We start from the raw sequence: 23,155 nt of genomic DNA on the forward strand, positions 1-23,155 counted from the left end.
TTCAATTTTACATATATCTAAATTGAAACTAATTAATATTCCAAAATTAATTAGTATTCTACACTAATACTAACATCTCTAAAATCTAGAACTAAAGAAACTTTAAATAATACAAACAAATGATAACCAATAATAATAAGAATAACATGAAATTTGATATAACAAATTTTAACTAACCTAAACTACACACTAACAATACAATTACAATATATGAAAAAAACTACCTAAATTTTAACATACTAAACTACAATTTGAAAAACTTAAATATAATCAAAAAACTTAAAAATATACTAACATACATTACTAACTATCCTAACACCTACCATCTAACCTACCCCCTATGCCTGCCCTACTCTCGACTTCCTTTCTAACTTCCCCTAGACCTACGCATGCACTGCCCAAGGCCTACGCATGGCAGGTCAAGCCCTATCCTTGCATGGCACATAGGCCCAAGACCAAAGACAGTGCAAACCTTCCCATCCAATGGGTAACCCAAAAACCAAGGGGGAAAAAAAAACATATAATAACAAGACCAAATTTCTTGATCACTGCAAATTTTAAAGAGGGGACAAGAGAGGGTGATGTCACCCTAGAGATGACCAAAGACTTTTGAAACAAACATATAAAAGAGTATCATGGGATCCGATGCCCAAGGAGGGATGAAAGCCTTTAACACAAAGTTTTCTAGGTAAGAAAATAGATATTAAGGATATTTAGCCTAGTTGAAATTTCTTCTTTTTAATTTTCTTTCTTTATTCCATTACTATTTTTAATTAAAAAGAAAAAAAATATTTAACAAAAATAAAAAGGATAATAAGAGAATATCTTAGATTCTCTGTCTCAATGGGGAGCATTTAAATTGCTCCCCATACAAAATCCAGAGAGTTTTTGCTCTCTTGGTACACTTTTTTTTTCTTATATTTTTATAAGTATAGAATTTTCAGTTGATTTAATAACCAATGGGGGGGGAAAATTTTTAAATACATTGAATAGATCTACTTGCAACTAGATAAACAAAGAGATATAGATAATCATTTAAACCACAATGCAAGAATTTATTTAATTCTGATAATCACAAAAACTAATCTTTCATTCATAATAAAAATTTTGTTTCCAACATATAAGAAAACTTGAAGATTTTCCAACTTGAACATCATCATTGTTTCCATCCTATTTTTGATGTGCATCCATCTAAATTAAAATTAGCATTAAATCACATGATAAACAATTATACTCAAACACCAATTTTATTGGCAAACCTGATTCAAAGGCTCAGCCGAGAAAGAATCAGGAAGAAAACTCGGCTTCATTTCCATTACAAAAAAGTTTGAAATACAAATTACGTAGGATATCAATCCCAAATTTCAAGAATATAATAGAATTTTCTTCATGACCCTCATCAAGGGATTCATAACAATTTCTGCAACACATTTCTAGCACCATGGATGGAACAAAATTCTGATCAGGTGACAACAAGCATGATCAAGAACAATTCAACCATGCATATTTACACAAGGTTATCACTATATGATTCACAATGAATCAACACTAGGGAAAGGTGGATTCTTCCAACCAGGAGAAGTCAAGCACAACACCAAACAGATGCCCAATCGAGGCTATAAACCAAGAACTTCCGTTCTTCCATTTCAACATACCATAATCATACAAGGTTTGTGCTAACAGGTAGGGGCCCATAAAAACCTACCCTTTTTTTGCTCTTCTCATCCTAAGAAGAGACTCTACACTGGTTGGAGTCCAACTAAATAGACCTTTCCTAAAATTGGTCACTTCTGCCCTATCCAAGGGTGAGTAATACCAAAACACTTATGCAAGAAAATCTCAAAATTTAAAACATAAACATGAAAATAAATTATTGAAAATAACATGATTTTCAAATCTTCCCAACATACCCACAAACATAAAAACATTCAAAAAACAACAAGGTAGCATAAGCATGAAACAAGAATGAAATCTAAACAAGGGAGATGATAATTCCTACCTTCACAAAGAGGTAATGGAAATGAACAAGTTTGCGTAGAGCTTTCCCCTTACTTGCTCCAATCTTCCAAGACTCCTTTCTAAATGTAGAGATTGGGTAACAACCTCCACTAGTCCAAGAAGGGCCTCTAAATAAGCCTCAAACTCAACCACCAAAGGGATAAATAACTTCTCCCACCCACTTACAATTATAGAAACTCCTACTTCGACCCACACTATGGTTAAACACTAAGTGAAGGTGGGGTAATGAAACTGATGGTAGCCATAGTCAATTTTCGCACAAAAGTAAAAAGAGACTTTTGAGTGGCCTCAAAAGTCAATAAAAGGGGCTTAGGGGTTGGAGAAGACCCCTAACCCATACCCATACCCCTTGGGTATAAATATTTCAAGTTTTAAAGCCTTTGAAATAGGTTTAGAGCAAAACAAAAGATAGGAAAAGTTTAGGACCAGCTAATAACTCTAAAATGCAGATTAAGCACTAATTCGGATTAAGGGTGACTAAACTCGATTGAGAACCCAATTAGGAAACTGACACTAACCTAAATTGACTTAGATCCTAAGGTTACATAGCTAACCCTAGCTAGCATGCTAAAGAACATAAACAATTCACGAGTGTCAAGCGACACCATAAGAACACAATTACGAACATAACATTTACTGATCATAGAAAGATACATACATACATCTCACAATACAATACTTGAATTACAAACAAAAAGGTTTCCAAAATTAGAACATAAAGATCAGTTATGTTCCTCTGTCAGTTTTCTCAGCTAAAATATCTGCACACTCATTGCACAAATTAATAGTCCCAAAAATCACATGTACATATGTATGTATACGTATCATAAATTCACATAAATTGAAACATACATCAATCAGAGTTTCTTGCATCCTACTTATATCCTTAATCATAAAGATTCCAAAATCAATGTGTTAATCCTACATTTTACTTAATTCATCAACATACATATACCTAAAAACTTAAATGATGAACATCAAATATCTAGAAGTAACATCACATAGCATGAAATAATATAATATGTTCAAATATTTGATAATCTCTTGACATCCCAAGTTGTGAGTATCAAAATGATAAAGTAATAACTAAGGTTATGAAGGGTCAGGGAAAGGCCTCACATCCTTCCCCACTAGGCATTTACTTCCTCCTGGAGTTCATCAAAAGACAAAGATATTGAGATTGCATCCGTGCTGCATCCTCCCAAGAAATTGTGATCTCATCATAACATTCCCACTAGACCTTTAACTTGGTCCAGCTCTCGACCTCGAGGAGCTAGGGTCTATCGGGCAATAATATGGATAATCTCTAGAACTAACTAGCTGACCAACTCCACCTATAGCCTCAATAACTTTACCCTGATGCTCAATCTAGAGGTTGTCAATCGCTGCGAAAACTCTATGGGACCTACCCATGTCTCAAACTGTCGGCTCTGAAAAAGCCCCTCTCTGACCACTGGATGACTATCCCTACGGACACTCTCTTGCTAAATGACCCATGCCACCACAAGTATAGCATGGCCCTCAGGTATAAGATCATGCATCCTATGATCCAGATTGTTGTGGGCCCCCTAACCTGCTAGACCCACTGTATCCACCCCTAGAAGACTGCTAAGTCTGCACTAACTGTGACTATGGGGTATGTACTTTTTGATCCTGCTGTAACTACCACTACTTGGGCTCGGAGCCCTGGTAACCCTATGAAAGTTCCTGCTACTACTGAGACTATTGGCCCTTAGAGGACCCTGGTGTATTGTTCTAATTCCCTTTCCAAGGGGGTTTTTGCCGAGTAGAGTTTTTGTTCTGAGACTGATCCTGTGATTCCTGTCTACCTCGAGTATCCTCTGCCACTAGTGCTATCTCCACTATTTGTCCGAAGGTGGTAGGGAAGGCCATCGAAAATGGACCCTGAAGTGAGAAATTCAAACCCATTATAAAATTATGTACCTGTAGTTTCTTGTCCTTCATGTATTATACATAAGGAAGGAGCTCGAGAAACCTACTCTCATACTGAGCCACTGTAAGACCTCTCTAATAAAGAGAATGGAACTCCTCTATGTATTTCTGTCAGAAATGCTCTGATAAGTACCTCTCTCAGAATCTTTCTAGGAATGATTCCCATGTGAGGGTGTCCATCCTCACTCCTCCTATGATCTCTTCCTGATGCCACCAATTGGAGGCATCCCCTCTCAACTGATGAACTGCTAGGCATGTCGTTAGATTACTCCCATAGGGTCATAATCCAAAGCACTACTATAGGCTTTGCAACCATGCCTTTGCTACTATCCCCTTACTAGAACCCGTAAATAATGGTGGCTCGAGTCGAATCAATTACCTGATGTCATCTCCTACATGTCTAGGAGGTCTGTCAAGTGGGGGTCCTCTCTGGTGTATTGACTCATCTTCATGCTCATCTTGCCCCTCTAACTGTCTTGGTGGGGGACTCCTAATCCTCCCTCTGCCTTTGGGCTTGCCTCCTCTGGGTCCCTCTGCTTCCACTACTAGAATCTGTTGAACTAGTTGAACCATAGGTACTACTCTCTCCTGAATTATACCGATCAAAGTTTGAAGTGCATGTATAATGTCCTGGTTTGGGTTCGGGTTCGGTGGTGGTGGAGGTGGAGGTGGTCCATCCCCCTATCTTTCTCTACCACCTCTCGCCCTACGACCTTTGCCTCGTGGGTTGCTTCGAGTAATAGGAGGCATCCTACACAATTTAATGTTTAGTTTTAAGTTTCAAAATCATAATGGTTTAAGGTTCCTAGTCTTGAAACACGAGCTCTGATACCAAAATGTCATGCCCAAACTATGAGGGCAAAAATACACAAATTTTTTTTTTTAAAACAATAATTAAAATTCATTAAGTAGATATGTTTGTGATCACCATTTAAGTAAAGGTTCTCTACATTACATCTTAAGTTTATAATCTTCCTACATGAATTAATCATTAATTTATCTTTCATCATTAATTCGGTTAATTATTATAACAATCCAGTTTCTAATTTAAACATTTTATCACATTGGTAATTTTATAAACTTGTATACAATATCTTTAAACTATTAGAAAAACTTTAAATCTTAGATCACTAATTAAACAAATTATTAATTAGTCTGCTAAAATAAAATACAAGGGACTAACCACCTTTAATTTAAATCAATTAGTATTGACATGTAATACTAACTATCTTTAAACTAAGTTAATTTAATAAAACAATTTACTAAAACCAAATTAACAAGACACTATTTAAGACTAACATCTCTAAAATCTAAAACTCAACTTAAATCTAAACAAAATTTAACTCAAATTAAATACTAAATTCAATTTTACATATATTTGAATTGAAACTAATTAATATTCCAAAATTAATTAGTATTCTACACTAATACTAACATCTCTAAAATCTAGAACTAAAGAAACTTTAAATAATACAAACAAATGATAACCAATAATAATAAGAATAACATGAAATTTGATATAACAAATTTTAACTAACCTAAACTACACACTAACAATACAATTACAATATATATAAAAAACTAGCTAAATTTTAACATACTAAACTACAATTTAAAAATCTTAAATATAATCAAAAAACTTAAAAATATACTAAACTACATTACTAACTATCCTAACACCTACCATCTAACCTACCCCCTATGCCCACCCTACTCTCTACATCCTTTCTAACTTCCCCTAGACCTGCACATGCACTGCCCAAGGCCTGCGCCTGGTAGGTCAGGCCCTATCCTTGCATGGCACGCAGGCCCAAGACCAAAGATAGCGCAGAACTTCCCATTCAATGTGTAACCTAAAAACCAAGGGGGGGGGGGGGGGGGACATATAATAACAAGACCAAATTTCTTGATCACTGCCAATTTTAAAGAGGGGACAGGAGAGGGTGACGTCACCCTAGAGATGACCAAAGACATTTTGCAAAAAACCTATAAAAGAGCATCATGGGATCTGACGCCCAAGGAGGGATGGAAGCATTTAACAAAAAATTTTCTAGGTAAGAAAATAGATATCAAGGATATTTTTCTTAGTTGAAATTTCTTCTTTTTAATTTTCTTTTTTTTATTCCATTACTATTTTTAATTAAAAGAAAAACAATATTCAAAGAAAACAAAAAGGATAATAAGAGAATCTCTTAGATTCTTTGTCTCAAGGGGGAGTATTTAAATTGCTCCCCATACAAAATCCAGAGAGTTTTTTCTCTCTTGGTACACTTTTTATTTTTCTTATATTTTTCTAAGTATAGAATTTTTAGTTGATTTAATAACTAAAGGGGGTAAATTTTTTTTTAAATACATTGAATAGATCTACTTGCAACTAGATAAACCAAGAGATTTAGATAATCATTTAAACCACAATGCAAGAATTTATTTAATTTTGATAATCACAAAAACTAATATTTCATTCATAATAAAATTTTCATTTCCAACATATAATAAAACTTGAAGATTTGCCAACTTGAACATCATCATTGTTTCCATCCTATTTTTGATGTGTATCCATCTAAATTAAAATTACCATTAAATCACATGATAAACAATTATACTCAAACACCAATTTTATTGGCAAACCTGATTCAAAGGCTCAGCTGGAAAAGAATTAGGAAGAAAACCTGGCTTCGTTGCCATTATAACAAAGTTTGGAATACAAATTACATAGGATATCAATCAAAGATTTTAAAAATATAATAGAATTTTCTTCATGACCCTCATCAAGGGATTCATAACAATTTATAGCACCATGCATGGAACAGAATTTTGATTAGGTGACAACAAGCATGACTAAGAACAATTCAACCATGCATATTCACACAAGGTTATCACTATATGATTCACAATGAATCAATACTAGGGAAAGGTGGATTCTTCCAACTAGGAGAAGTCAAGCACAACACCAGATAGATGCCCAATCGGGGCTATAAACCAAGAACTTTCGTTCTTCCATTTCAACATACCATAATCATACAAGGTTTGTGTTGATAGGTAGGGGCCCATAAAACCCTACCCTTTTTTCCCTTTTCTCATCCTAAGAAGGGACTCTACACTGGTTGGAGTCCAACTAAACAGACCTTTCCCAAAATTGGTCACTTCTACCCTATCCAAGGGTGAGTAATACCAAAACACCCATGCAAGAAAATCTCAAAATTTCAAACATAAACATGAAAATAAATCATCCAAAATAACATGGTTTTCAAATCTTCCCAACATACCCACAAAAATACAAACATTCAAACAACAACAAGGTAGCATAAGCATGAAAGAAGAATGAAATTTGAATAAGGGAGATGACAATTCTTACCTTCACAAAGAGGTAATGGAAATGAACAAGTTTGAGTAGAGCTTTTCCCTTCCTTGCTCCAATCTTCCAAGACTCCTCTCTAAATGTAGAGATTGGGTAACAACCTCCAATAGTCAAAGAAGGGCCTCTAAATAAGCCTCAAACTCAACCACCAAAGGGATCAAAAACTTCTCCCACCCACTTACAATTATAGAAACTCCTAACTTGACCCACACTATGATTAAACACTAAGTGGAGGTGGGGTAATGAAACTCGTGGTAGCCATAGCCAATTTTCGCACAAAAGTAAAAAGAGACTTTTTGAGTGGCCTCAAAAGTCAATAAAAGGTGCTTAGGGGTTGGAAAAGACCCCTAATCCATATGCATATCCCTTGGGTGTAAATATTTCAAGTTTTAAAGCATTAGGAATAGGTTTAGAGCCAAACAAAAGCTAGGAAAAATTTAGGACCAACTAATAACTCTAAAATGAAGATTAAGCACTAATTAGGATTAAGGGTGACTAAATTTGATTGAGAACCCAATTAGCAAACTGACACTAACCTAAATTGACCTAGGTCCCGAGGTTACATAGCTAACCCTAGCTAGCATGCTAAAGAACATAAACAATTCATGAGTGTCAAGTGACACCATAAGAACACAGTTACAAACATAACATTTACTGATCATAGAAAGATACATACATACATCTCACAATACAATACTTAAATTACAAACAAAAAGGTTTCCAAAATTATCACATAAAGATCAGTTCTATTCCTCCATCAATTTTCTCGGCTAAAATATTTGCACACTCATTGCACACATTAGTAGTCCCAAAAATCACATGTACATATGTATGTATACGTATCATAAATTCACATAAATTGAAACATACATCAATCAAGGTTTCTTGCATCCTACTTATATCCTTAATCATAAAGATTCCAAAATCAATGTGTTAATCCTACACTTTACTTAATTCATCAAGATACATATACCTAAAACCTTAAATGATGAACATCAAATATCTAGAAGTAACATCACACATCATGAAATAATATAATATGTTCAAGTATCTAATAATGTCTCAACATCTCGAGTCGTGAGCATCAAAATGATAAAGTAATAACTAAGGTTACGAAGGGTCGGTGTGGGGCCTCACATCATATACCAAAAAACTCAAAATTTTGCAAAACTTGTGCAAATTATTTGAATCTCATTTTTTTTTTTGGCTTTTTAAAATTGAGCCTCAAACAAATATAAAATGATCCTCATAATTCATGTAGGTTAAAAAGAAGAAGAAGTTTTAAAAAATAAAATTATTTGAAAGCCTACTTTCTCATAACTTGTACAAGTTTTATAAAATTGATAGTTATGGCAGTTTGACATATCCCACATATGTTATGTATAAATAAGGGGGGGGGGGGGGAGAGAGAGAGAGAGAGAGAGAGAGAGAGTTGTGCATGCATGCATGCATGCACACACGCAGGTGCGCATGTGTGCATACACACACACACACACACACACAAATGCATATATACATGATATACATAGATACATTATATGTGTGAATCTATACATATCTATAGTGTATGCTCAACTTAGAAGCCTTTATTTTTATGTTTTCATAACCCATACAAATTATAAAGAATTTTAAAATGTACTTTGAATTTCATGATTGTTAAAAAAAGGGCATGAAAGTTGCAATTTGGAATTAAATCGATACAAATCTATAATGAAATACTTTACCAAACATGTTCTCCTAAATTAGAATGAATTTCCTTTCAACTATAAAATTTAATAACTCCCACTCTTATGAAATGCTTAGGGAATTTCTTAATTTTCTTCCAACATCTTTATGTCTAGGTAACTATTCTCATTTACATATAGAGTATTAGTCATCTCTAATCATGCATTAGTTTCAAGCATTGAAGTCTTTTTTGTTCCATAGATAACTATTTTTAACATCTAAACAACAAAAACACAAATATTATTAAGAGGGACATAATTTATTATATAAAATAAAATGCAAGTGTCATATACTTCTATTTTATAAACACTTCCTAACATAAGAAATACAATTAATTATTTGTTACTATTTTTTGACTTAAAAAATAATAAAAATTCTAATTAAAATAAAAATCAATAATTTAACATCATTAAAAAAATTCAATTTTTTTTAATTTAAAAATATATTCCTTTTTTTTTTAAATTATAAAAATTAATAAAACATAAATGAAAACATTAATTCCCTCTCCACATGGGAGAGTATTTACAAGAGAGGGATGAATAACTTATCATCTTATGAAATAGTCTACATGACTCCTTAATATCCTTCCAACATCTTTGTATCATGGTAACAATAATTATTTACATCTAGAATACGGGTCCTCTTTAAACATTGAAAATGCCAGTATCATGCATTAGGTATTGTCTTCAAGTTTTTAATAGATTCATTTGTCTAAAGAATGAAGGATGAAGCTCATCTATTTTCTCAAGTCTTTCATTCAGAGAAACTGATTGGGAAAATTCTAAATTCCAAAGCAAAAATGGTAAGAGGATTCCATTGTCTATGAGTGAAAAAAGTAGAAGGGTCATCTCGTAGAGAACAAAGGGAAGAAAATCCAATCATGGACAAAATGCACTAGTCTTGAGGACACCTCTTGTAAAAGTCCTATCACAAATGCATCGCTTGGAATAATAGGTACTTGTTAAAACTTCATTCTATCTTTTCCACTTTAGATTCTCCCCATTCTACCATATTCACAGATTTGATAGCTTCTTCTAAGAATTTGCAGTGCATCTCCAACAATGGTTACACTTCCTTTCCCCTTTTCCATCCCACTCATTATTTCACACCCAAATCACCTTTAGATCTACCAAAATGATGGTCTCTATTGGGCTCAACTTTAATGGCCTCCATTTGGCTCAAGGAAATCCTTTAGATTTGAATTCCAAAACCTCTCAACATCCTCATAGATCTCTTCATCTAAAAGATCAAATTGAAGGTCAAATTGAGAGCTCCTCATGATAAATAGCAACAAAGAGTGAAAATAGTTTTTGACTGAAGAATTTAAACTTGTTATTGATATAGATTCAATTTAATGCAATGGTCATTTAGAAATGAGATCTGAAGTATTTATACATAGATAGGGAACATGAATGCAATAATTTTCTAATTGAAGGGTTTTGTTCTAACTTTGTAAGCTAATCATGTAACAATTGGAATAGAGTATGAAACAATTAGAATAGGGTGTGAAACAATTTGTTCTATGAGTGTTTTTAACATTTTGGGTGGATGTAAAATTAATCTTCAGTAGTAGAATAGTTCATCTTGCAAAGCATACTAGAAATAAAATAACTTGAACTGATGAAGTTTAAACCCTAACAAAACCCAACAACACCTTGTGGATGGGATTTCTTGGTTAAAAACCAATAAACTTGGTTGTCACTACAAGTGAGAAACATTTCTCTAGCTCCTTTACCCCAATACTGCACAATGGGCTCCTAACAAGAACACATATGGATGATTTGGCTAGTAGGAGGCCCATATATCTTGTAGCCATTGAGTAAACTCCATCCCATCCTATAACAATCTACAACGCATACTTTGGGATAAGGAACATTTATTCTAAAAAATAGGGGCTTTATTTTCTTACTATGGAGATGATAGTTCCTACCTTTGCTATGAGGGATGTTCCATTTACAAGCTTTATTGTGGTGAGAGGGGAGAGTGTGTCTCTATGAAGGGTAACAATTTTGGATTTGAATCTGATGCTCTCTATAGGAAATTCCTTCGCCAATGCTTCCAAAAGTGCCATTCTTTCTATGAACCAAGTTTCCAATTTCATGCTTGTATCCCTAAATACATAAAAAAAGTTTGAGTTTTTTATCACTATCATTTTAAGTAGAAATATAAATTTTAAAACAATTATCAAATTAACTAAACTTTTTTCTCATTCAAAATGTATATTTAACTTAAAGATTTATAAAGTAGATATTTATGAAATTAATGTAACACTTCCACTAATTATTTTAGGGATTTTCACAATAAGTTTAATGTTTTTCCCACATCAACTAGTAGTGATATAGAGCTGTAGGAAATTGATTTGAACTTGGAGTACATGAACATTAGTATAATCAATTTTCTTGCACAAATTAATACATATTTTGTGTTGTAGTGAAATATAAAAAACACTACAAACTTGTATCTAAAACTAATAAATTTACAACCATGACACACTAGAACACATTCTTTCTCACACATAAATATTCCAAGATGATTTCATCTCTAAACGCATGTTGACAACTACAATCCCCACCATGATTCCAAAATGCAGGGACTCCTACTCACAAAGAGCTCTTTTTAGGTTGATTTTGTTCCTTTTTAGACTATAGTCCTTTGGAGGGATTGTGATATTAAATAAAGAGTTGTAGAATAATAATAGATAACTAGGTAAATAAGGATGCTATTCCATGGAAACCACATGTATCTTATTTATCTTCTATGAGTGACTCCATAGAATGTTTAGAAATGTGTAATAGAAATACTAAGCATCCATGATACTAACTCTTTTGAGATGGAAACTTCTAGTGGGTGCTCAAGAGAAGGGTAGAAAATTTGAAGCATGAGCAGATAGCTCTCAAGTAGTTTAGTTGTCTAACACTCTGAAATAAATTTTAAATATATATTTTTTAATTGGATACAAGGACATAGAAACTTGTTTTTCATTGTACTATAGCTTAAAAACTCCATCGCAACATTGGCTAAGAAATCATAGGTGTGGGACTCAATAACATTAGTCTTTAAAAAAAATTGGTCAAACTCTACCAAGAATTCAATGGAATCCTTCAATAGGTAGAAGAAACTTTCAGCCTGACCTCCTAATAAGTGCCTAAATCCTCTAATAAAACATTGGGAGACTCAAATTTTACATGAAAATCTATATTTTGTTCTTTCCAAAATATCTTGCTAAATCAGTCCATGAATAAATATAAGTAGTGGCAATCTGAAGCTGAAAGTAAAGAGACTGAGACATATTGAGAACAACTTTCTAGCTATTTAAGCTCTTTCCCATGTACCCTACACATATTTCCTTCATACTAAAGTCAAATCTAATCTAGTTTCCTAGATCTACACTGGGTATTATAAATTACAACTCTTTCAATTACCAATTGGATTAAAAAACAAAAAAAATGATTAGATTCACTTGTTTCAAGTAATCATCCTTTTCCTTACTCTTTGCTATCACTTTTCAAGGGAACATTCTTGCAAACACTAGTAGAAACTAAAGAATCCTGAATCCTGCACACCCACTTCTTGAAAATAAATTTTTGCAACACTCCTCAGATAAAAGAGAAGATGCACTCAATCAAGCTAAATTACCCATCAAGTTGAGAGTAAAATGGGCAAAGGGAATTTGATATACCAAGAGCATCAAGTGTCTTCCAAGCATTCAGCCACATGATGAAGGCAGCGGTAGTAGTTTGAAGGCAATCGATGTGCTCAAGCACTGGGCTTTTCACTCCCACCCTAAAATGGTGTTGTGAGAAATCAAGAACAAAAACAAGAGCTCTTAGTAGAGCTAGAGTCCTTGTCTATAGAGTAAGAAAAGTGAACTTATATGATGTATTTTATGATGTTTTGTATATTTGTTCGAAGGTCAAATAAAAATATTATTGGATTATGATTTTGAATAGTTAAGAAGTTTTTTTAATGAATTGAGAAAAAATATATGTAATATTTAATTTATTATCAATTAAACTAAATAAGTGCCTTAACTATGTCTATTATAAAAATTATATTGAATATTGATTTCTTTTAAATAAATTTAAAATATGAGTTTTACATATTATGACTAGTAATTGGAAGAATAAGAATATAATAATTGAATTGAGAAAATAATTTTAATATTTTATAGCAATATTAATATACTAAATTTAATCTTTTCCAAAGATATTTGCAATTCAAACTATTTTTGGTCATGAATTTTATTGTGTAAAAATATTTTAACACTATTCTAATTTAAGCAAGCGATTTAAACCTTTTGACTTTTTAACACAATTAGATTTAAAATTGGAATATATAACTTAAACATCTATGGTTTCTACTTGAATGCACCAAGATATGACATCTTCGAATTTTTGCATTAAAATTAATTCAATCATGTTCATATTTAGAACAAAGATATATTCCATGTAGAAGAACTAATATTCTTAAAAAGATGATTTTTGAGAATGATTTTGACTATATGACAATTGAATTTTAGTGTAAAGATAAATCTAAGTTAATCATTTTCAGTAAAGTTAACCTCATACTACTCTTACAAAATATTTATACTAATAAAAAAATATTTATTTTAAACAATTACATAACAATAAAAATTAATTAATAAAAATTGATAAAATTTAGAAGTGAACACTAAAATAAATTATAGATAGCTTTATAATAGCTTAATTTATGAAACATATAATGGTTAATGCTATTTAATCACCAAAATTTGGATTTTGCAGAGAAGAGTCTAGAGTAGAAGAGAAGTTGTAATGGATATTAGTGCAAAATTTCATTTACAAGCATCACTATTACTCATTGCCCAATGTTTTCTTTAACAAAGATTCTTGTTATGGCCTGCCAAATCATGTCTTCCACAACCTAATGCAAAATCACTTTCAACAATTGGCTTGTTAAGCTTAACAACCTTATTTATATGGAGCCAGACTTCATCTATAAGTGGAGGAGCATTTTTCATTTGTAGCACAAAAAAAATATATCACTAAATAAACTACCAAAAGCTTTAGATATATGACCAATTTTGATCATGTGACCATTGGTAGTTTATTTTTGGGCATTAATATAACAACCAAATTTATAACTAAACTATTTGAATCATTAATTTGGTCATTGATTTGATCATTTATTTGGCTGATTATTATTGTTTTTGGTAGCTTGTTTGGTACTTAATTTGGTAGTTGATTTGGTATTTGATCCGGTGGTTTATTCAGTAGTTTATTGGGTAGTATATTTGGTATTATATTTAGTAGTTTATTTGGTGATTTATTTGATGATATATTTCTTGATTTATTTGATGATATATTTGGTGGTATATTTGGTAGTTTATTTAATCACTAGTTTAATCGTATTAGGACATGATGGAATCACATCACCATCCTCCTACTTCTAAAGTAGGTGCTCTTCCATTGAGCTAGTACCCTTTAAATAATAATGCAAAATATTGTCAAAGTTGTAGTAACTATCCTTTCGTTAATAAATATTATACATGCATAAACAAGAGACATTCGTAGATCCAATTCAAATAGCTCAAAAATCCAAATCCATTTGCCCAATATTTTAGTTCTAATGATAAGTTAAGCTTATTACTCAACTATTAACAAATATCAATTTAATAAGTTCTAAACCTACAACTCCACTAGTTGAGCAATTGTTGCTATACTAAATGCTTTTTCTTCTATAATCACATTTGGGTTGCTAGCCCATCTAAGTGCAGGTCCAATTATCAATTCATCCTCTTGAATCTTAAATAATTTGATTCATTAGAGTGTAGCAATATCAAAATATGGCTTATTATGGAAAATATCTCCTACTTATTGATTTATAATTTGGTTTTTGGTTTCCTAAAATAGTGTATGCACCCTTAAGAAAATCATACTGATAATTTGTACTTCTTTACATTCTGTATGGGATGAAATAAATACATTGGGAAGTTATAATATTGAGCCATCAGAGGTCCCATATGGAATATATAGTTTTAGTTAGAATAAGATTGTAAAATCCACACCAAGATAAGACTTAGGAAATAGTTTAAGAATAAAATAATTAGTCTTAGTAGAATACATCATCATTGACCAATGAAAATTGAAGGGGTTTTAGAGGAAATAATAGATTAGATTTCTCTTCTTTTAGCCAAAATGTTATTTTTGTTATCTACATCTATTGATGAAACTATCTTAAACATACAACATACAATGCCAATATTGACTTTTTATGTAGTTTTAAAATATTTTTAATAGATTGATACGACTACTTCACTATTGGGTTATATCATTTTTCACTACTACTATTGCTCATTGATAACTTCTTAAGACTCTTAATAACTGAAGTACATTTATAAGCTTGCAAATTTTATTTACTTTTGTTGGCTATGCATCTAAATCAAAGAATTGGAAGATGGTAGACTTTCTTATTCTCACAATCAAAAGTATTGTTTATAATTCTTAGAGAATGAAGATTATAAGAAATAGTAAGAAGAGAATTGTCTAAAGTTTACACGAGATCATCATGAAGTACATTGATGTGTTTTACAAGATTCTTCATATTTTTTAGTAAGATCTCCCAAAATTGATGTCTTGTTCATCCGCAATATAAGTAAAGAAGTTCTTTCTAATTCATGAAAAACTCTCAACATATGATAAAACTATATATTTATGTCCAAATTTTCAAACTGAAATCATGTTGCATAATATCCATTAGCTAAAATCAAAGATTTTTTCTAATACCTTGATTATTGATGAACTAAAGCCATACTATACTTATTATCCAAAAGACTATAGAATCCCAAAATATGAAACAATTTAAAATAATCGTCTAATTATTAGACCATAAATTCATAAGAAAAAAATTAGCCATCATCATTTTGATTTTTGAAAAACCAAAACTAAACTATATTACCTACAAAAATATGCAAGTTTGTTGTTTCCTTTTGTATAGATTCACAATAATTTAATTTATCTAAATTTGTATCTCTATAGTTTTACATATTATAGATCATTTGACACATCTATAAGAAAAAATTCCTAATAAAGGACATTTGGCTATGTATGCTGAATATAATATGAATTGACATTGATAGTGAAATTGAAATGATTTTGTATAAGATGATGCATTGGAAGAAAAATAGATGTTTGAAGAATTATGCTTTGTTATGTCAATTATTATTATTTCAAAATAATGTTATCTTCCATCACTCAATGAGATTAACCATGTCATAGGCAAGTGGAGCAAGGTTACCAATTCAAAATTGGTGTAGAACTTGAGACAAACATTGTAAAGGTCATAATTATGGGATGTTCCATGAATCTCAACATGAATATTTGTATATCATAATTATAGTAAAGATACTCTAGAATCTTTGTATGCATGTGGTTGTAGAAAGGTGAATGAAAAGGATCTTGGATTGATCTTAAGTTGATGAGCCAATAATCGCCATCAAGGTGATAGAAGTGATCCAGTAAGCACCTAGAAAGAACTAGGAAGTAAGGAAGCAAGCCTTATTGTTACATCAATGATACAAATTTTTGATAATGGAGAAAATTACTTATTTTGGTTAGACTGTTAGGGAGGATACACAAAAATAGAAAAAATAGCTAACTTTTAATTCTCTAAGACCTTTGAAACAAGGTAGGGAAAACATGTCAAAAATTATTGATGGAAACATGACCCAAGAACAAAATGGACACAATAGGAAAGGGAAAAATTTATTAACTATGAAAATATGCTAATACACTCAGTTCTGAGAGAATAAACTCCAAAACATGCCCTATGGGTTTACAATAGTATAAATCTGGAGATAATTTCTTCTTCCAGTACCTTCTCTCAAACTGTACTCTGAACTACCTTTTACAATGCCAAAAATGTTCTTAAATAGACCCCAAAGGGTAAAGGATTAGGAATACATTCTAGAAAGTTCTAGTTGGCATCCACCACCAAAATGGAAGGCTCCATAAGTTACTTTAGAAGTTGGTGCAAAATTAGAAGAATCGAGAAATGGTAGCTGAACTTTTAGGAGGCATAACTTTTGAACCGTAGCTTTGATTGATGAACCGTTTACATTTCTAGAAAGCTCTCAGAGTGCTCTATAGCCCTATGGACCAAATTTTCTCAACCCCCATTTTTCAAGCCTATAAGAGGTCATTTAGTGCCTCAAACCTGAATTTGAAGCATTATTAGGATGTCTCTAGAAACTAAAAAACTGTGATAACTTTCAAACCATTGAACCTTTTGACTATTCTTTTTTTGGAATGTTCTAAATTATAATTTTAATCATCCCTCCAATTTACACCTTCTAACTCACCATAATTATGTCTCAATTAAACAGTCCTATTATTCTAGCATTTACACATATCCCAAGGTGCTTAAAAATGCTAACCCAAAACACTTATAGTGGAACTGTGAGAGTTGGAACCTTTATTTGACCCAAATGGGTATCCAAAAATGAAAACACATGAAAGAAAAACTATGTGTAGGTATATTTATTTTTGGTGACACAGGATTGCCCTTATACATTTGGATGCTCCTGTATCAATTAAATTGAGGTAGTGGATGGGGGCATTACAAAATTATGGAGATGGATGTGAGGCCTCATCCCGACCCATCGTAGCTTAGTTGATACTTTATTATTTTGATACTCATGACTCGATGTGTTGGAAAATTACTTGATGCACTAAACATTATTATGTTATTTTATGATGAGTGATTCTTTAATTTTAAATATTTCAATTAGTCATTGAATGCTTTATGAACATGAAAAATGACAAAGTAAATGAATGCAGAACTAACACTTTGATTATGCAATTTTAATGGTCAAAATACGAGTAGGATGAGATAAAAAATTGAGTACTAGAATTATGGATGTTTTAAAATTATATGATTTTATTTTATATGTAATTTACATAATGCATGTGATTTCTTGGACTACTGATGTGTGCAATGACTGTGCAAGATAGATAGCTAGCAAACCTAATGGAAAGATGAAACTGTACCCCTTGCCAATTTGTGCCATTTTGCATTATCTTTCTTTGAAGGTTGTTATATAGTCTAAAAACTCTCTACTCTTTTGTTGGATTCTATTAATTCTTTAAGTCCTAAAAACATTGAATTTAAGTGCACTAGGTGTAATGGTATGGGTTGGGAGTACTTTCCACCTCCTTAGCCTCTCTGGTTGACTTTTAGGGTCACTCAAAAACCCTATTTTTGGTTGATTGTAAAAATTGGTTGTCTCCTACTTGAGTTGGTGACCCAAAACTCCATCTTGAGGTTACTTGAAGTCTAGTTTAGTTAAGGATCATACTTAGAGGCAATTTGGAGTAGTTTTGGAGTTGTTACGCAATCTCTAGTTTTGGACAAAGTTTGAAGATTGAAGGAAGAAAAGGAAAAGCTCTTCTCAACTTACCATTTTGCCATAAATTTTGTGAAGGTAGGAGTTCTTCACTCTTATGAATTGTTTCTTCATGTTGTTCATGCTTGAATCATGCATAAGACATTGTGTTGTTCTTTGTATTGCTTGCTTGTGTGTTGGGGTTGATCTGGAGGGATCTTAACTTGTTTCTTGATGTTATTCTTATGCTTGCCTTGATGTTTTTTTTTTTTTTTTTGAGTGCATTTCATGGGGGTTGTTTTGGCATCGCTCACCCTTGGATAGGGAAGAAGTGGTCATCTGTGGGGGAAGGGCCTTAGTTAGACCTCAATAGTGTATATTCTCCTCTCATGGTAAGAGGAGGGAAAGAATGTAGGGTGTATGGGCCCCTAATTTTCATCCCATACCTTGTATGAAAATTTAAAATTTTGAAGAAGGGAAGGAATGAATATGCCTGCTAAATTGGCCCTAAAAGGACATTTGTAGAAGAATGAAATTTCTTGAATTTTAACCCCGAAAGGGCTATGTTATGGTATGGTGATTGATATCTCCTATTGAAAAAATCCACCTCCCCCCTATTTTGGTTCAATGTTGAACCATTTGTGCAAAACTAAGTTGGGAATGTATGCTTGAATTGTTTATCATAATATGTTGTTTTACCTCTAGGTCAGTTCTTATTTCCCATGGTTCCCTTGGTGCATTGAAGACATTAGAAAAGATCTCTTGTGAAATCCCTTGAAGAGAATTCGATTGAATTATAATATTTGTAAAAATGTATTTTAAATTTTGATGTATTTGGCAAAGACGTCGAGTTTTCTTACTTGTTCTTTCTCGATGGAGCCTTGAACCAGGTTAAATAATAGAGAGAAAGGATTGAGAAAGCCTCCTTGAATTGTATCTTACGTTAGTTCAATTCTTATGTATGTTGTGGAAAAATAAATTAGATGATGAGGCTTCTAAAATTATGCAATCTTCAAGTTTCCAATATGTTTAGGAAAAGAAAATTGTTGCACTGAAATTTGAAATTGGATTCATGATTATTTGGAAATTAACTAAATCTTATGTAGTTGATAAAACTAATAAATTAAATTCCTATTTAAATCACAAAATTGATAGTTTCTATCAGTTCTCAAAGAAAATAAAATGAAATAAATATTTATATGAATCTCATTATGTTAAAATTATTTTGCTTTTGCCATTGTGTATAACTTTCAAAAAAGATGTACCCAGGAGCAAATATGCCCTCTAGATTTTGTATGGGCTAGGTGTTTTATTGCCTCTTGCAATAGAGAATATTCTTGGGAATCTTTTTGTGTTTAAAATTAGAAATTAAAAGTAAATAATAACAAGAAAATTTCACATGTTATTAAACTTTTATAACTTAATATCCAAAATATCCTAAAATCTACCCATAAAATGTTTTATCATTAATTCTTCTCCCATCCCCTTTGGCATAGGCTTATTGACCAAGAAAACAAAATATATTATAAATTTCATTCAATGGGAATTGGTGGGTGACAAGATGTTGGAAGTGAGGCTAGTTGTATAGTCAAACAAAATGATTAATGCAAACTCCTTTTACATCTCCTTCTTTCCTCCCTAGGCATAGTCTCTTCCTACATGGGATGGCATTAATGTTTTTTTTGAAGTTTGTGATTGGTGGGAGGGTTCATGGTTGGCATATGGTACCTACAAATTCCAGGTGGAGTAGATGGATTCAGTGCAAGTGGATGGAACATTTAAGATTGGAAACTTTGTGAATTGGTTCCTTACATTTTAGGAAAGACCCTCCTTGGTAAGTGCTTGAAAAGTGCATAGACTTAGAGATTAGTGCATGGAGGTTGGGAGGGAGATGTGACATGGGTGGAGGTGCATGTGTTTTTTTTTTGAATGAAAACTTCTTTTTTTCTCTTGGTCACAACATCACACTATAGTGTGGTCAGCGCTTGGTACATTTGGGGCAAAGTGCCACATCTCCTCAAGTACTTGGGAAGCACTAAGATCATGGGGGGGGGATAGGGTAATAAATTTGTTAGTTGGGCGCCATATGAGTGGAATGAGGGTAGAGTTTAGGGATGGGTTAGTGGGAAGTTAGTGTAGGTTAATATGTTTTAAGTTAGTAAGTTTAGTTTTGTTTAAAGATTGTTAGTTTAGTTTAGTATTATGATAATTTTAATTTAAAGATAGTTTAGACTTATTTTTAATTTGAATAAGTATTAGATTTGTTTAATTTTAAGTTAGTAAAAATTTAATGTTAGTTTAGTTTTTATTTGTTTTAAAGGTTTTGAATTTTAAAATATATTTAGTAGTTTTAGTTCAAGTTAGTAAAGTTTTACTAATGAAATTTAGTTTAGATTTCGAGTTATTCAATTTTAGTTATATTATTGTTATTTTAGAATAAATCTTAAATTTTAAATGTATTTAGTTTTAGTAAGTATAGTTAATTTTAGTTTAGTTATGATTTATTAGTATTAAGTATGTAGTTAATTTAGATTTTTATTAATATATTATTGTTAGCATGCTTCATTTGTGTAGAGTTTTTAAATTGAAGATAGTCGAAGTAATCAATAGTATTCATTATAAGTGTTTAGATTGTAAAGTAAAATTGGAAATTAGTTTTAAACTAAATAGTAAATTTAATTAATATTTTAAAAAGTTTTAGTGTACTTAGTGTTAGCTATGACCTTGTTTTGTTTTTAGTTAGCATTAATAGAGAAGTTTGTTAGTAATTGTTAAATTTAGATTTTAATTAAATCAATTTGAACTATGTATAATTATGTGTATGTCTAGATGTGATATTTCTTAAAATTGGTTCTCGATTAAGAAATTTCTATTTAGTTAGACTCGTACTCATTAAAATTGTTATCCAATAATTTTAAATATATATTGTAAAAAAAAAATGTAATAACGAAACAAATGTCAATATCAATTTTATAACAAGAGTATAAATTTATTAATTTATTCCTACTCATGGTTATAAACCTAGGATGTATTATAGTGAACCTTTACTTTTCTTTCAAATCAACTCTTAAATCCTAGTGAACCTTATCATTACTATTATTTTTTAAAAAAATTGTGGGTTTTTGCCCTCGTATTTTTGGGCATGATAATTTGGTATCTGAGCCCATGTTTCAACACTAGGAACCTTAAACCAATATGCTTCTAAACTTAACTAAAACTTTAATTGTGTAGGATGCCTCTTATTACATGAAGCAACCATCGAGGCAAAGGTCGTAGGGTGAGGGGTGGTAGAGTGGGATAGGAAGATCGACCACCCCCACCTCCACCACTGAACTCAAACTAGGACATTTTGGATGCCCTCTAGACACTGATTGGTGTAGTCCAGCAGAGGATAACACCTATATTATAGCTAGGGCAGCAGATTCCCAAAGGGAAAGCACAGGGTCCTAGAGAAGGTGATGACGAGGATAGGGAGAGGAGTAGGAGTCACCCATTGAGGTAGGTTGAGGGACAAGGTGAGTATGAGGGTGATTCAATACATCAGAGGGGACCACCACTCGACAAACCTCCTAGACATATAGGAGATGATATTAGAGAGTTGATATGACTCGAACCACCACTCTTTACCAGTTCCATAGATGGGATAGTAGCAAAGGCCGAGTTATAGAGTCTTTAGTAGTGCTTTGGATTATGTCCTTATTGGAGTAATTTGAAGACACATCTTGGAGTTCATTAGCTGAGAGGAGATGCCTCTAATTGGTGGCATCAAGAGGAGATTATAGGACGAGTTAGAATGGATACCCTCACATGGGAGTCATTCTTAGAAATATTTAGAGAGAGGTACCTATCTGAGGACTTCAGGTAGAAGTAGATTAAGAAGTTTCATTCTCTACATTAGAGGGGTATCACTGTAGTTCAGTATGAGAGTAGGTTTTTTTAGTTCATTCCATATGTCGAGTACATGAAGGACGAGAAACTATGAATGCAATGATTCATCATGGCCCTAAATTTCTCACTCCAAGGTCCAGTTCATTTTGCTTTCCCTACTACTTTTAGACAGTTAGTTGAGGTAACACTAGTCATAGAGGATACTCAAAGTAGACAGGAATCACGGGATCGATCTCAGAACTGAAACTCTACCCAAAAAAATCCCCCTTGGAAAGGGAATCATAACTACTCACCAGGGTCCTTTAAGGGCCAATAGTCTCAGCAGAAAAAACCCTAGTAGAAGCAGTAAAAACTCTCCCAGGGATATCAGGGCTCCAAGCCCACGCAGTGGCAATCACAAGGTTTGAGGCAAGATTAGAAAGTACAGGCCCCACAGTCATAGTTAGTAAAGACTCAATAGTCTTCTAGGGGTAGTTTCAATGGATCTAGCAGGTCAGGAGGCCCACAGTAGTTAGGATCTTAGGGTGCATGATCTTATTCATGAGGACCATGGTACACTTGTGGTGGCATGGGGCATATTGCCAGAGAGTATCCGTAGGGACAGTCTTCCAGCGGTTAGAGAGGGGCACTTTCAGAGCTGACAGTTGGCGATGTAGGTAGATCCACAGAGTTTTTGCAGCAATTGATAACTGTTAGGCTAAGCATTAGGCTATAGTAATTGAGGCTATAGGTAGGATACAAGGTAGCATGGTTACTATTTTATTTGATTCCAGAGCTATTGATTCATTTATATCTCCTTTTTTTGTGGAGTGTTGCGTGCTAGTGGTAGTTAGTTAGGATGTTAGTTGGGA

General features: G+C 32.5%; 1 pseudogene; it reads right to left on the reverse strand.

Moving 5' to 3' along the window:
- Positions 1 to 10,689: 10,689 nt before the first annotated feature.
- On the reverse strand, positions 10,690 to 22,744 carry LOC149537679 (monooxygenase 2-like; annotated as a pseudogene).
- Positions 22,745 to 23,155: the final 411 nt, after the last annotated feature.

The sequence above is a fragment of the Cupressus sempervirens genome, chromosome 9 (genome assembly GCF_028749045.1).
Source record: "Cupressus sempervirens isolate cs-2001-9-10 chromosome 9, ASM2874904v1, whole genome shotgun sequence".
Lineage (NCBI taxonomy): Eukaryota > Viridiplantae > Streptophyta > Pinopsida > Cupressales > Cupressaceae > Cupressus > Cupressus sempervirens.